Source organism: Miniopterus schreibersii (assembly GCF_964146895.1).
Source record: "Miniopterus schreibersii genome assembly, chromosome: 2".
NCBI lineage: Eukaryota > Metazoa > Chordata > Mammalia > Chiroptera > Miniopteridae > Miniopterus > Miniopterus schreibersii.
This window is the reverse complement of record NC_138102.1, coordinates 182,153,354-182,169,386: the sequence shown is the minus strand read 5'-3', so window position 1 is coordinate 182,169,386 and position 16,033 is coordinate 182,153,354. Positions and strand designations below refer to the sequence as shown.

At 40.2% G+C, this 16,033-nt stretch overlaps 1 protein-coding gene across 7 annotated transcripts in view; it reads right to left on the bottom strand.

Annotated features, from left to right (window-relative positions):
* TNRC6B (trinucleotide repeat containing adaptor 6B) overlaps positions 1–16,033 on the bottom strand; it is a 198,939-nt gene that overhangs the window by 96,629 nt on the left and 86,277 nt on the right. The gene's annotated exons all lie outside the window — the stretch shown is intronic.

The following is a 16,033-nucleotide window of genomic DNA, read 5'->3' as shown; positions in this document are numbered from 1 at the left end:
CTGCCCTGACCAAAACCAGAGAAATGTGAAGCACCACCAGCAGGAGCTCCATAACCTAAAACTGAGCGACCAACTTCGCTCTTACCCAAGAGAACAGTATCAGTACTGGGGGTGGGAGGACTGAGGAATCAAGACTATAATTTCTACACTGACTTCAAAATAATGGTGCCAACTAGTCCTAGTGACCCCAATTAATCCTCACTTGGGGGCAGTGGGACTATTGAAGGTACTATCTCAGTGGTGGATTATCTATGCTTTTGCCTAAGCAGCTCTGTCAAGTACCAGTGATTAAATATTAGCATTTAATATCTGATGAAAGAAGATCATGATAATTAAAAATCCATTAGAGCCCGCCTGGGTGTGGCTCAGTGGTTGAGTGTCAACCCAGGAACCAAGTGGTCATGGTTTGATTCCTGGTCAGGGCACATGCCTGGGTTGTGGGCTCCATACCCAGTAGGGGCCTGCAGGAAGCAGCCAATCAATGTTTCTCTTTATCTCTCTCCCTTCCTCTCTTTCTAAAAGTCAATAAAACCTTATTTTTTAAATAAATAAAAAATCCATTAGAGGTAAGCAATTTTAAAAACCAAAGGTGTTAATAATGTGATACACTATGGGCCAATCTAATAGTGCTTTTAAAAAAGACAAAGACAAAAATGCTAGTCTCTAATAGTGAACCAAGCAAAAGTTCCAGTAGGTAAGACATTTCAAACACATGGCCTCAACAAAAAACACAGGAATTAGGAGTGAATCTAAAACTTAACAGCAAATATTGCCAGGTGATCTATTTGCCTGTGATTTCAGTATCTGAAATATCTAAGCTTTTTTTGGCATGTAAAATTATGTGGTTTTGGTGTATTGTTTTTTTTTAAATCATGAGAATTTGTTTACATCAAAGGGATGGAAGATATTCCTTCCAAACTGCCTTAAGAGCAAAGCCAGATATTAAAACACTACGAGAAAAAAAAAAAAATGCTGAGGTACCATGAATTTACATGTTGTCTCTGCAAATAATCCTTTCTTTATAAAGGATAAAGTTGCCTACACGTTTCATTTGCAAAGCCTCCGTGCTTCTAAATGGCCTGCAAGCAAAGGTCAGTATCTCCCCTGGGTTTGCAAAGGGCTAGACCCTGAGTAGTATGTTAGAAGCCTCAGACACAGGTGGAGGGCACAGAGCCAGGAACTAAATTCCTCACCCAACAGAAGTCCAACTAGTTATCTAGAAGAGCCTGTGTAACCTAAGACACAGGGGACTCTCCCCAGGAAGAGAACACATTCCTGTTTGTCAAACTAGGAATTGCAACCACCACCACCACCACCACCAACCCCCAACCACTGCAGACATTACCAGTATTTCTGCAACAGGCAAAGCGGAAAGAAAGATTGCCTCCTTTTAGGTACCACACATCAGACATGCTTCTCTTCAGTCTCTCCAACCCTCAAGTGGTAGACCAAGCAGCTGCTCTGGCTCCTCTCTGTTTAGAGGGGGAAGGAGGACAGGTGCACAGAGAAGTGCTGCAGCTCAGAGAACTCAGAATGTTTGCATTTAAAGTCTTCTCTAATTATGCCATACTCTTTCCTGTTAAAGGACATTCAGATGTGAGCACAGGAGGTGAGAAAAACTGAGTTTACCAAGTACACTGTTGCTAAAATAGATACTTATTTTAAGGGGGGCGGGCGGCACCAAACAGTCCATATCTCCCTTCCATGCCACCTCAAATATTTCTCCTAGAAGGAAGAGAGGCCCAGCAACCTCAGTGAGCTACTGCAAACCTAGCTAGCCTGGGAGAAGTTTTCGTGTCTTGTTTCCTCCTAAGGCAGTGGAGTACAGTAATCAAGAACACAAACTCGGCAGCCAAGTCTGTCTGGTCACTTCCCACCTGTGTAACCTTGGGCAAGATACTTAACCTCTCTGCAGTTAGCTTACAGAGTCTTCATTATGAAGATGAAATGAGTTAGCATATGTAAAGCACTTAGAAGAGTGTACCTGGGGTTCATTACAGGAAGCACACAGAAACTACTATTACCTTCCCCTCTCACACGTAAGTCCTCACCTCCTCCAACCCAGACTTTCTCTCCCTGTTCTTTCAGGTCGCTGTCTGACCTTGACTTTATCTTACTCCCAGCCCAGCCTGGACTTTTTCGTTCACCAGCTTTCCGAACCTAACTCCCCCCGCCCCCCTTTATCCCACACTACCTATCTAGGCCAATCCTCACTCAGCCTCAGATGAACCCAACTAACTGCGCTCTTCACCATGACCTGCTGGGAAAGGACTGAACGGCCACAGACCACTGCAATTACAAATAAAGGATCTCCCCTCTCAGCTAAGCCCTTAGAGCTGGTAGATGGTTCTTTTTTTTTTTTTTAATATATCTTTATTGATTTCAGAGAGAGGAAAGGAGAAAGGGAGAGAGAGAGACAGAAACATCAATGATGAGAGAGTCATTGATCGAGCCCACAACCCGGGCATGTGCCCTGACCAGGAATTGAACCCTGATCGCCTGTATCCTAGGTCGATGCTCAACTGCTGAGCCACGCCCAGCCTGGCTAGATGGTTCTTTATATAGGTGTTTTTTTCTTTGAAGGTGGGGGCGGAGGCCTTAGTTTTCTAAATGTTTTCTCTTTCTTTTTACTCAGACTTCATCTGTTTTACAGAGAAATGCCTTCTATTTAGAGGTGAATGTCTCCCTGGGGGAACTGTCTCAAATACCCTTTTCTCTGTTTCCAAATTGACTCTCCCCCCTCCAAGGCTAACCTGTCATCTATGCAGCAAATCTCTTCCCATATCTCAGTTCTCTTTTTGGACCCTCTCTCCCATGTTCAAGTCAGCTAACTGTACCAAATGCCTACCAAGGATGCCAAGCTCAGTTCATGGGCATTGGGGATATAAAGCTTATCCTTGTACTTCCAAAGCTACCTCTCTACTTGCTCCTTCCCCTTGGCCTTCTGATTCATGCTTTAGAATGTAAGTCCCACAAGGACAGGGATTTTTATCTATTTTGCTCACTACTTTAAAAAAATTTTTTTTGTTTATTGATTTGAGAGAGAGAGAGACAGACAATGATTTGTTGTTCCACTTACTTATGCATTCATTGGTTGAGTCTTGCACGTGGCCTGACCAGGTATCAAACCCACAAACCTTGGTGTACTGGGACAATGTTCTAACCAATTGAGCTACTTGGCCGGCGCCTGCTCACAGCTTTATTCCTGGAGACTAGCATAGCTCCTGGAACACAAAAGGCACTAAAAAACTTTTGTTGAGTTAATTCAAGTCATCCCTGACTCATTTATTCATTCAACAAATGCTCAGAGCACTCACTGTGTATGTGTCAGGTGCTGGGGTTACAGAGGTGAGCACAACCAGTTCCTGTCCTAGAGCTGTAGTGACAAAAAGAGACCCAAGAGCCCATGGGGAGACTTCCCAATGTGACAGTGACAAGCAGGATGAACAACAATGTGCTGGGGCTGCTGGGCCCCAAAGGAGACCCATGGACAGAGCATGCACTGAACTCATCAAGGCCAAAACTAAATGCCCATATTCAGGGCTTATCTCAGTTGACCCAATGAGGCAAGGGCCCTGATGACTATCTTTCATACTTCTCTAAACTCCTTCCTGTCTGGGTTCCTCTTACATCACCCCTTTTCCTGTTTCATCCCACTGTCCTGAGGATGTATTGTCATTTCCCTGGCCTAGTGACCATCTCTATATGTAAATCAATGTCTCCAAAACCTCTCTCAAGCTCCAGACCCTTATTTCCACCTGCCAAGTTGTAGTAAATGTCCATCAAACATCTAAGACATCTCTCAAGCAAAACCACAGCCTCTCAGCCCCCAGCCTCGCCCTACTACATACTCCAAACCCGTTCCACCCACTGGATGCCTTATCCTAACTCACAGCATCACTCATTCACCCAACCTGGGGCTTATCCACAACTCCTCCCCCTTTCTCATCATATCCAATGGATTTCACTTTAGAAGTCTCTAAAATCTGGTTTTTCGTCTTTACTGTCACTGACTTAATTAACGTTCTCCAATTACTCCTCTTGATTTGACTCTGCCCCAAAATCTCCCCCTCCATCAGACTCTCAACATGGAGATCAATGGTAGCAAGTTGATTTATAAAACACTGCTTTCTATAAGATAAATTCCAAATTTCTTAAAATACAAAACCCAACCAACCTATGCACTCTTCTCTGGACAGCCTACACTTGTGTCCCACTAATATCTCACCATTTCCCAGACTCTCCTATTCCCTAACTCCTTGCCTTTGTGCTATTTCCTCTGTCTAAAATGCTAACAATAAAAATAATGACAACAGTAGCTTACACAGACTCCTAACAATATGCTAAACACTTTAAACAAATTCTCACTTAATTTTCAACTCTTCTTTGAGGTCCGTACTCTTGTTATTACCCATTTGCCCAGTGAGGAAGCTGAGGCACACAGATATTACCTGCCCAACACTGGGCTGACCTAACCGCACAGCCGCCTTGACTTCAGAGCCTTGGTTCTTAACCACTACACTACACCGCCCGGGACTTACTCACCATCCCATCACCAAGCAGCTCCTAATTACCTGTTAAGACCAGCTCAAATGCTTCCTCCTTTGGAGACTTCCCCAGTGCCCTTAGCCCTCTGTCTCCATCCTCAGACCCCTTGGCATACTTCCATCTTTATTACATACAGCCTCACCAACCGTTTATATCACTCAGTCAGTCCCAAAGGTAAGTCAGGCCTTTTTACCTTTGTATTCTCAGCACTATATAGTGTCTGACACATAAATACTTACGTAACAAACAACTTCTTCCAAGTACACAGGACCTAGAATACATTCTGCTCAAACTCAAGTCTACCCAGCACGTCACTGCCTCCAAACACCCTACACTGCTAATTCCAACCTCTCTCCTCCTCCTCTCTGCCCCAGGGCCCTTTCACATGAAGAGTCAAAGCCCTGGCAGGGCCTGCCACCCCACAAACAGCTGACAGCATTATCACAGATGGGGCAGGCCAGTGAGCTGCTGGCAAGCTCCCTTTCAGTTAAAGGATTAAAGTGTATCTAAGAAGCATTTTCTCTCGATGAAGAAAGAGAAGGGACATTTGATGTGGGGTTGCCAGATTTAAGGACTTTGTCACTTAAAGTGTCAGGGTGGGATGGTAAACATAAAAATAAAAATGTACATAATATGACAGAACATCTGCCATGGCTATTAATCATAACCGAGAAAGAGCCAACAGGCTGGCAAAAACATAAATAAGTAATTCTATTCAGTTCTGTGACCTACTTGCCACCTTTATATAATCACCACGACTATACCTCATTAAATCAGATAAACTTTGCTAGATCCTACAACTGCTCAGCACATAACAGAGTTGGCTTGTTTTAGCTTTTTTTCTTACACTAAAGTAGAATGGTTGTGTTTACAGTATATTCAGAGGGAACAAAGTAATATTTTAAAAAGTGTGAGTCATTGAAACCACTATCACTGTAGTCAGTAAATAAGAATGAATAAGAAGTAAGGTTTATTCTTATGAGTGAGACTAATAAAAACCAGCAAGCACATAGTTAATTGTAATACATGCTAAGAGATGGTCTATAATTAAGATGTGCTTCCCAAATGCTGAACTTTAGTACCTATGCTCATCTATATTCCCTATGTAATGGTTTTCATAAAGCTATATTCAAATTACTGAGATATCTATTAAATTTTTTCTTTAAAATGATTATAATAAATGATGGGTTTAAAAATTGCCTTCACTTGGCAAATTTAAAACTGTTAACTCACATTGGATCCCAATATTGCTTTTGCAATGTTACAGTTCCTGAAACCTAAGTCTGGGAAGCACCATGTTAAAGTATCCTAAGAGACTTGGGAAACAGCCAAATCCAGCTTGCCTGACTAGCAGGTAGTCTTGGAAAGGAATAATTGAAATGGAAAGCTAACCATGCATTTCACCAAATTGTGCCTCAAAAACAAAAACCTGGAACATTAAGATTTTATATATACACATTGCTTAAGATTTTCAATGCACATTAGAATCTTAAAGACTGTAAATCCTATAGCAAGCAAAGACCAGCTTAATTCAACCTAATCTGGAAAATAACTCCTCCCCCCAAGCAAACCTATTAGTACCCCATCAAACAGCGGGAAATGTGGAACTAATCAAATGTATTGATATGAGTCTGGAAATAGAATGTGTTAACAGTGGAGAAGCATCTTCGTGAAACCTGGAAAAGGGATGGGGAAGCACATCCCCCTCCAAAAAGAGTATGGCAATATTTTCTGTTGGGCTTTTCCAAGAAAGGACACATATTCTGGTAAAAAGATGTTTTCTACTTAAGTTTCTCTAAAATCTGGGGAAAAATACGTATGTGTATCTGTCTTCATTCCTCAATATGGATGGCCAGCTCCTTTTGATCCGCATGGGATGCTTTGGACAGAGAGGGCAACATTCTGATCATCAAAAATATCTATCTCCAACATGTTGAAGTAACAAAATAACTTTTTTTTTTTTTAAATCACTTAAAAATTTGGTTGGTGTGGTAACTGAATAGACTGATAAATTTGATTTTCAAGACCAGCAAAACTGGGAATCACATCCTGGAATACGGCAACTCGTAGGTCTTAAACCTTCAATCCTCAGTGAGACAACCCTTAGTGAACCAATTTAGTTGGTTAGGATAATCAGCTCTTTGGGGTTTTGTTTTGTTTGTTTTACAAAATGGACTTGAATAGAATATATCAGAATATATTACACATCAGAAAGTAAATACTTTTGCTTCAGTGTATACATTCATGTATGTACAAGGTCTCAATGCAAGTTATAGCTTATTGTAGATCCAATAAAAAAGTTTCAAAGCCACTATTCTATCCAATTATTTGTCTAACTTCAGCTTATAAACAGGAACTTTTTGTTATAAAAAGAACAGCAATTATTTTCTGTAAGCAAAGGGGTAAAAGAAACAATGGCACTGAGAATTACAAGACTCGCTGCTCTGGGCTCTTGGAAGAGGTGACAAGGAATCTTCTGCTAGGTCTCCTTACTAAGGCATTAAAGGTATTAAGCCCACCACTATACAGTCTGGTTTTAACAAAGGCATAAAGAGGGAACCACAATGTACTTCTAAAGCAGGGGGGGGGAATGTCCAGCCCATGAAATCATTTTGTCTGGTCCTACCAAGGCACCTGAAGGCAGGACTTGAAATTCAATAAATCTAGGAGCTTTTTTCATAGCTAATTTTTAAGTTGATAATTTTGTATGACCCATGAATGACGTTATAAATATCCAAATGGCCCTTGGCAGAAAAAAGTTTCCCCACCCTTGTTCTAAAGGAAAGCAAAAGTGTATGAAATTTCCATACTGATTAAAAAAACAACCACCCGCACTTCACAGAATAGCTGATACCCCAAACTCTTAGAGGGCAATTCATAGAAAAATAAGCTCCTCTCTCAGCTAAAATAAAATTATGCAGCAACCAAAAACCAACATATACTCTCTAGCGTGAACAAGGGTTAGTTCCAAGCACAATTCAAGATCATTTCTCCCTTTACTGATTATTACAGACATCCCTTGGAGATACTGTGGGCTCAATTCGAGACTGCCACAATAAAGTGAGTCTCACAATAAAGCAAGTTGTAATCTTTTTGCTTGTGGAGGGTCTTGCCTCCAATTTGTACACATCTGTGAAGCACAATAAAGTTAAGCACAATAAAGCAAGGTATACCAGTACTTGGAAGGTCTAATAAGTAACTACAAAGCAGTCTAAATCAATGAGATGATTAAATTAAAATCTCTGAACCTGCTTTTTTATAAACCACCCATATTTAGTAAATTATTATACTGGCCCAGGATGGGAAGAAATACAAATGAGTGTTATAGTCTAAGGCCAAGCAGCCTGCATATCACCAAAAAGAAGTGAGACAGAAGCACAAAATAACTAGCCCTTTGGCCTTGTAGTGTGGGTGATGTAGAAGGGGAAAGGCTGGGACTACTGACTGAAAGCTTCCTAGAACATCCCAACCCTAATTTCTTATCTTCCCATCTGGAGCACCAACTCACTGACACCACCAGTTCAAAAAGGGGTGGGGAATGCTCCCACCCCTCCAACTAAATCTGTTTTAAAATGTAAGCCTCGCCTGGCCAGGCGTGGCTCAGTGGTTGAGCATCGACCTAGAATCCAGGAGATCGCAGTTTGATTCCTGGTTAGGGCACATGCCTGGGTTGTGGGTTCGATCTTCAGTGGGGGGAGTGTAGGAGGTGGCTGATCAATGACTCTCTCTCACCATTGATGTTTCTCTCTCCCTCCCTCTTCCTTCCTCTCTCTGAATCAATAAAAAAATATATATATTTTTTAAAAAGTAAGCCTCTGCATCTAGCATATTTCTGAACTATGACACAAACTGGTAAATTTTAAGAATTTCTACCAATGTACCACCCTCCTGACCTTGGCCAAAAAATTTTTTAATTCCTGTTTTAAATTTTGGAATCTGTGCACTTTCATAAAAAGTTCATCTTCTCATATGTAAAGGTAGGATTTGACCCTTCCAATTCAAAAATACCATTAGTATAAGCCAATAGGTGTTCCAAAAAATACCAATCCTGTGAAATGCTTTGTGATGCTTTGGCTACTTTCAAAGTGCACATGAGCTGTAACGTAACCTACTTTACTTTGCATAACCCTGTGCTGTCCAATATGGTAGCCACACATGGCTAGTGTGCACTTGTAATGAGGCTAGGATGACTGAGAAACTGAATTTTCAATTCTATTTTAGTTTAATTGACTTAAAATTTAAAGTTGATACTTATTTCCATTACTGGAAAACTTGTGTATGTTTGGAAAAACTTTGATACGAGAATGTACTATTTCAACTGTAAATTTTTGAGCTCTAAATACAGATGAAGCATTTCTGATAAAAATTTCATGTTCAGATTCCTGGTCAGGGCATATGCCCGGGTTGCGGGCTTGATCAATGCCTCTCTCATCATTGATGTTTCTCTCTCTCTCTCTCTCCCCCTCTCCTTTCCTCTCTCTGAAATCAATAAAGATATATTAAAAAAAAAAATTTCATGTTCAAAATGAAATGTGTTATAAGTATAAAATACATACCAGATTTCAAAGACTTCACATGAAAAAATGTCAAATATCTCTTTAATATCACATATTTTTCAATCACATATTAACTTGGCATTACTGTGCATACTGGATTAAATAAAATAGACATTAAAATTAAATTCAATTGTTTCTTTTTACCTTTTTAATGATTCCTGGTAAATGTAAAATAACACATGTGGCTTGCACTCTATTTCTACTGGATGGTGTTGGTGTAACCTAGTAATGTTTCCCAAACCTGTCCCACTGGAACATGCCCTGACACCAGGTTCAGGAACAGTATTTGCCATAACCAAATATTGTTCTTCCTGTGCAGCATCAAAACCTGCTGACCACATTTGAGACTGAGAAGACCTTCCCTCATTTTCAGTAACTATTACTGACTGTCCTACACAACCACCTCTCTTTGACTCCTTTCCCAGGTCCTCTTTCTCTTCCCTTCCTGTCCCCAAGGCCTAGTTCTCAGTTCTCTTTTTCACTCTCTACACTTCCATGGTGACCTCATCCACTCTCTCAGCTTCAACTATCACTTCTATGTGGATGACTTCCAATTCTTTATCTCCACTTCTGACCTCTTTCTCAAGCTTCAGCTCTACATTGCCAGCTGCTTACTAAACAGATCCATCTGGAAGTCCCACCAACTTCTTAAATTCAGTATGTCTGACCTGGAATCCCTTATCTTCATTTCTGTTGAAGATTCCCTTCATTCATTCACCTTGAAAACCTGGAGTCTCTGGTCCCCTTTCTAGTCTTATAGCAGGTTCTTTCTTTCTTTAAAATTTCATTTTAATTTTTTACTGACTTTATTTGGGTGACACTGGTTAATAAAATTATATGGGTTTCAGTTGTACAATTCTGTAACACATCACCTGTATAATGTATTGTGTGTTCACCACCCCAAGTCAAGTCTCCTTCCCAGGCCCTTTCATAAGAGTCCTTTTTGCAACGGACTCCTAACTGGCTGGCCTATCTCTAAATTCTCCCCACTGTCCTCCCCACTCCAGTTCTCCTCTTGTCCAATGCCATATTAGTATCCTCAAAATTACCACTTTCATCACGTTGCTGTCAAACTTTTAACAGGTCCCTACTATCTACCATGGCAATCCAAACTACTCAGCAGGCACTCCAGCACTCTTGTACACATTCAACCTCCCATCAATCCTACCTGAACACAACTAATCCTGCAGCTAGAATGCCCTACCCTCTAGATCCACTCTTCACAAATCTGCCAAACTTTAAGGCTCAGCTCAAATACAAGGTCCTCATAAAGGCTTCTCTGATCAACCCAGCTAACATTAGACTTTCTCAACCCTCAAAACTCCTTTGGTATGTCTCACAGCAACCACTGTGGTAATAGGAGTATGTGGCCTTATCTTCTCTATAAAATTGTATCCCCTTAACAGCATCCAATAACACCTTGTACTCACTGCACATTGCCATCTTCGGACATTTTACCAAAGAAATCAACTTAAAAAGGAAATCCTGGAAAACTTGGGACTACTGATGATTCTCAAATCTTTATCTCCAGCGAAATATCTAATTACTCCAGATCTTCATTTAGATGTCCCAAGATTCAATAACTCCAAAATTAAACTCATTATTTCAACCCCACATCTCTCTCCTGTCTAAATGGACTCTAACTCAGTGAATGGTACCACCATCCCATCCCATCAATAACCCAGGCCAGAGACAGAGGTATCATCTTAATTTCCCCAACCTGCACCTTTTCACACTCAATGATCAAGTCCTGTGAAATCTTCTTCTTAAATGTCTCTGAATTCATCCACTTCTTCTCAAGTGTGCTATCAGTCCAGGCTACTATTACCTGGGATTACTGAAATACCATCTGGTCTTATACTAATCCCTCCAGCCATTTTCTATAGTACAACTAGGGTCATCTTTTAAAAATCCATTCTGAACAGGTATAATTCATGCTGAATCCTTTCAGTTATTCTCAAGATAAAGATTTCCAAACATGGCTTCTGCATTTGGCCAATGTTTACCTTTTCAGCCTTATTTCTTATTTCCCAGAAACCTTCCCTTATACATTCCAACCATGTCCAAGTATTCCATATGCAGTCCTCCAAATATTCTAATGCCCTCTCTTGCCTCAGGGCTCATGCACAAGCTGGTAGGGTTGGGTGTCCCTCCTTTATAATCACCCAATACCCCAGCACTGGCTAACCTTGCATTCAGATTCTTTCTAACTTCAGCAATGGTGCCTAAAGAAAAGCTTCATGCTACTACTATGCTAGCGCTTATCTCAATATATGGCACATAATATACTCAATAATTATTTGTTGAATGAATGAGTAAATACATAATTGTTTTGTTCTTTTTAAAAAAAATTCCAAGGTCAATGAATGAAAGTCATTTCTATATCATCTATAATTCAACAGCATTGTATAAAGAGGTCAATTGATCTACATTTTTATTTGATCTATCTTTTGAGTCAAAACTATTGATAGTTTGGTTAAATACATAGAATTTATATGAGTAAGCTTAGAATAATAAAAATGAAGGAAAAAAGAACACTGTATTTCATGTTCTCCTTTGCCTTATAAACTCAAGACCAATTCATTTGAAACTGTTGAAAACCTTTTGATGCAAAACACAAAATGTATGAAAAGCAGCCAACCAAAAGTGGATACATCAAGCAGCAGAGCCTGATGAGACAACATCAGACCATAGGAATGTAGGGACTTCAATAAAAAGAAAAGGCTCAGCACTGTTCCTGTCCTTGTCCAGGCTGAAGCTCAGTGCGCTAAGTGCACTCGCTTCATGATCCTGGGAGTCATGAGAAAGAATGGAAGTGTCTGTGGGGCCATAAAAGCCTTTCTGGTTTATTTAACTAAGGGGAAGGAAATACTTGCTAAGCAACAAACTAGGTGCTGGCCCTTCCGTACGCACTTCCTTTACACTTCACAATGTATTACCCCCATTTTACTGATAAAGAAACAGGGGCTTATGGTCACGTAGCTGGTTCTGGTGACTTTATAACTCAGGTCTAACTCAAACATTTTTACTGAGCACTTACTCCTGCTAAGCCCTGTTCTATAAGCTGGGGATTGAACAATGAGAAAAACAAAGTCTGCTCTTACGAAAGCTTATGGCTTAGCGGGGGATGATGCACCATAGACAAATAATGTAATTTCAGATGGTGGTACAATTAAGGGGTATTAAAAAGTAAAACTGAGTTATGTTATAGAGTAAGTAGGGAGGTGACTTAGGTTTGAGGTTTTCAGAAATAATTCAAAAGATAATTTTGAGGAGACATTATGTAGGGTTAAAGAAAATGAATAAAGTGACTATCTGGTCAAACCTTAAATGGAAGTCTCTAGAAGCTACTAGAAGCAAAAATTACCATTCACTCTCCAATTATTAGTAAAGTGACCATCAAGTGAAAGGAACTATATATAGCCTTATGCTTGTCATTAACTCAAAGCAGTAGGTTAGATGATCACCAAATAGCAAACAGTTCCACATGAACCAAATGGCTGTTTAGGGCGATGGGCCAACCAAATTAATTCTTGGATTCCCCCATACCTGCAATGGTACCTAACACACACCAGGGCACAATAAATGACTGCTGAATGAATATATGAAGGAAAGGAGAAAAAAAGAACACGCTAAAATGGGTTAAATCCCTTTTCGGTCCATGTGGCTTCAATTTACCCCACCTCACTCCACCACCAGCCTTACTCACAAGAAGCAGGTGAGGGAAGTACGGTTAGTGTAAACCCAGGAAGAAGGCTGTACTAGGAAACAATGAGTATATGCTGCCCCTCTCCCCAGCCAACAGTCAGAAACCCCATCTATAAGTCCCTAATTTCATTTAAAGAAAATCTAATATCCAAATGATGACTAAAAATTAGTAAGGGGTAATTATTTGGCTTCTTTAAATAAGGACTGTCCTAATGCAGATCCCGAGGATGCTGTTCTAGCTGCTGCACACAGGGCACCTTGCTGGCCTCTTCACTGGAGTATCTCCCGTGCTGGACTGGCACTCCTGGAGGACAAGGACACTCATCTGCATTGCCTCAGGCCCTGTCCAGTCTATAGTGCAGAAGGTCAATGATTATACTGAGCTATAAAAATTACATTTCTTCAAAACTTCTCAGTCATGGGGCAGCTGGGTAGGGTGAGACCCATCCTTACTACTGTTACCTGTTAGGCCCGCTTTGCAGAGCCTGAAGGTCTCATCACCACGTCACTCTCTGTGTCTCTCGTAGAGTTGAAGAGCTAGAAGAGCCTTAGAAGTCTCCGCTTCAGTTTTTTGTTGTTGTTCATCCTCACCTGAGGATATTTTTTCTATTGACTTTTAGAGAGGGGGGAGAGTGAGAGAGAAACATCGATGTGAAAGAGACACATCGACTGGTTGCCTCCCACACTTGGCCGTGGGGGCCAGAGAACAAACCTGCAACCCAGATCCATGCCCTTTGGTATGTGGGCCAACACTCTCCCACTGAGCCACACTGGCCAGGCCTCTGCTTCAATTTTAAGTTTATGTTTAAAGGGTTGTCTTAAAGGTGACAGAGAATAACAAATGGCCATTCAAAGCTGAACAACAGAGTTGAGTTTGCACCATATACCAAAGTTCCCAATGCTTCCTCTCTGGCACCCAGATGGAAGGATTAAAAAACAGTTTAAAAATAAGATACCACTTCTGATAGATGAGTGCTACCAATTTTTGTGATGTTTCAGTAAAATCTTAATAAGGAATCTGTGACACTTTTTCCTGAGACAGAGCAGTGTTGTGAATAATGATATTACTATAACATCACAAGTAGACCCAACATAAGGGAACATGGATTGGGGAGGGAGGAGCTTTAGCAAGGATTATGTTTATTTTCTCCAGTTAGAAACTTCCTCTGCATATGTCATCTCATTTTTAAAAACCACAACAGGGCCAAGCTCTCATATCCCTGGGTTTTGCTCTTCAAAGCACCAGCCACATCTCTGAAGTTTTTAGAGCTTCATTTCACACTACTGACAGAAAGAAAACTTCAACAAAAGACATAAATCAGATACTATCCACCTGCACACTTGATTTATTACTCATTTTCATTTGCTTCTGAATTACCCTAGTTTTGGGGTGCCATAAGGACTGGCTCTGCAGAAACTGAGATCCAAAATGGCAGCTGAGTTTCTAAAACTCACCAGAGCCGAAACATGTAACATATGCAAAACCAGGTCTTATTTATCTCACTTTTCAACCTGTCTTGGAGAAAAGAATATTTATAAAAACATTTCTAATAATTAGATGGCATTTGTTAATGTTCATTAAAGCATTCTCTTTCTTGCCTAAGAGAGCAGGCAACCTGCTTCTGGTTCCTCCGCTCTGCAAACTGAATTAACCTGCTATTCACATGTTGACACAGTCCACAAAAAAACAAGCTAATGGCAAAACATAGAAAGCCTAGGTTTTTCTCATTCTTCTGTAAGACCAACTTAGGAAATGGGTGTAAAATGAATCATCGAAGAAGTAAAGCCCCAAATAAGCACTTTCATTTTCAGAAAAATAACAGCAAAATCAGAGCTCTAATTTTTCTTAAGTCCACCACAAAGCAACACTCTCTATCACTATGGCAATGTCTATGTCTTTTTCCTTTAAACTGAAGCTGCAAAAAAATTTTAAGAGACAAATTTGTTCCAGACTACCTCTTTAATGTTTCCAGTCCTTACACAAAAGCTGAACTTGTATCACCAAAAAATTTACAATGAATTTAAAACCATCACTTACTTCTTATTTCCATTACTAATAACATTAGTTTTAGAAAAATAATAAAATACTTGCTCTTTAGAGACAGAGCACTTTAATTATCTTTATGTATTCAAATGGAAAGTCTTTTTGTTAAATTAGCGTGAAAGTCCCTTCATCTACACACACAATTGGCCCAAAGAAACAGGCCATTTTCAGCACAAGAGGCCAATCCATTTTAACAGTGAATAAAGCTTTTGAAAGCACTACACACCCTCTTCAAGACTGTCAAATTTTCAAAATGGTCCAGTATTTTTTCCATTTTTTTTTTTAACACTTTCAGGCCCAGCAAGCATCTTGTAATTAATTAAAAATGAACAAAAAGCACACAAAACCCCAATGCTCCCTTCTGATTAAAATTATTGCATTTAGGTATAATTAGCTTTAATCCAAGTCTACATATTTAATGATGGGGATATGACAATTCAACCAATTTGCATATTTTAAATACCTTTCTAAACTATACTTTGTAACAGATTTAGAAGAACAGTCTCTTTTTCATGCCAATATTCCCAGGCATAAATCAGGATACAAATTAGGGGGAAAAAGAAAGAAAGAAGAAAATGAGGCCTCTGAGCCTGGGATGTGCTGAGGGGGTGGGGTCATTTACGCCAGGGGTGGGGGCAATTTACCCGCCAGAGCACAAACTACAATCCTTTCAGCCCACCAGACCGAGAAGCATTACATCACACTCTCACAATGATAGGGGGAGGTGGCTCTGAGAAAGCAAGTTTTCAGCTTTCTTCCCTCTCTGCTCCCAGGCTTTCTAGAATCCTGCATTAGGAGTAATGGAATTTAACTTCAGGGCACTGCACAGTTTCATAGGTAACGTACAAATGTACATACACAGATAACTACTTATTTATGTGACCCTCAATGACCAATTCACAATGGAAACATGGCCAAAACAGGCCAACGCACACACAGATGCTGAATTTGTGCTAAAAAGCCCAGTTCATCTGTATAAAATTAAACAAAAAATGTAATCCGTGAGAAATGGAGGCAGCCAGTCTCCAGGGAGAAACTGATAAAGAAATAATTCCTCATCAGGGTGAATAGCTGTTTATATCTTTTAAACATTATGTTTACAAGATAGTCCAACCATTGGGTTCAAACCACGATCAAAATAACAGCGCATCTGGCTGCACATTTGAGAACACACAGA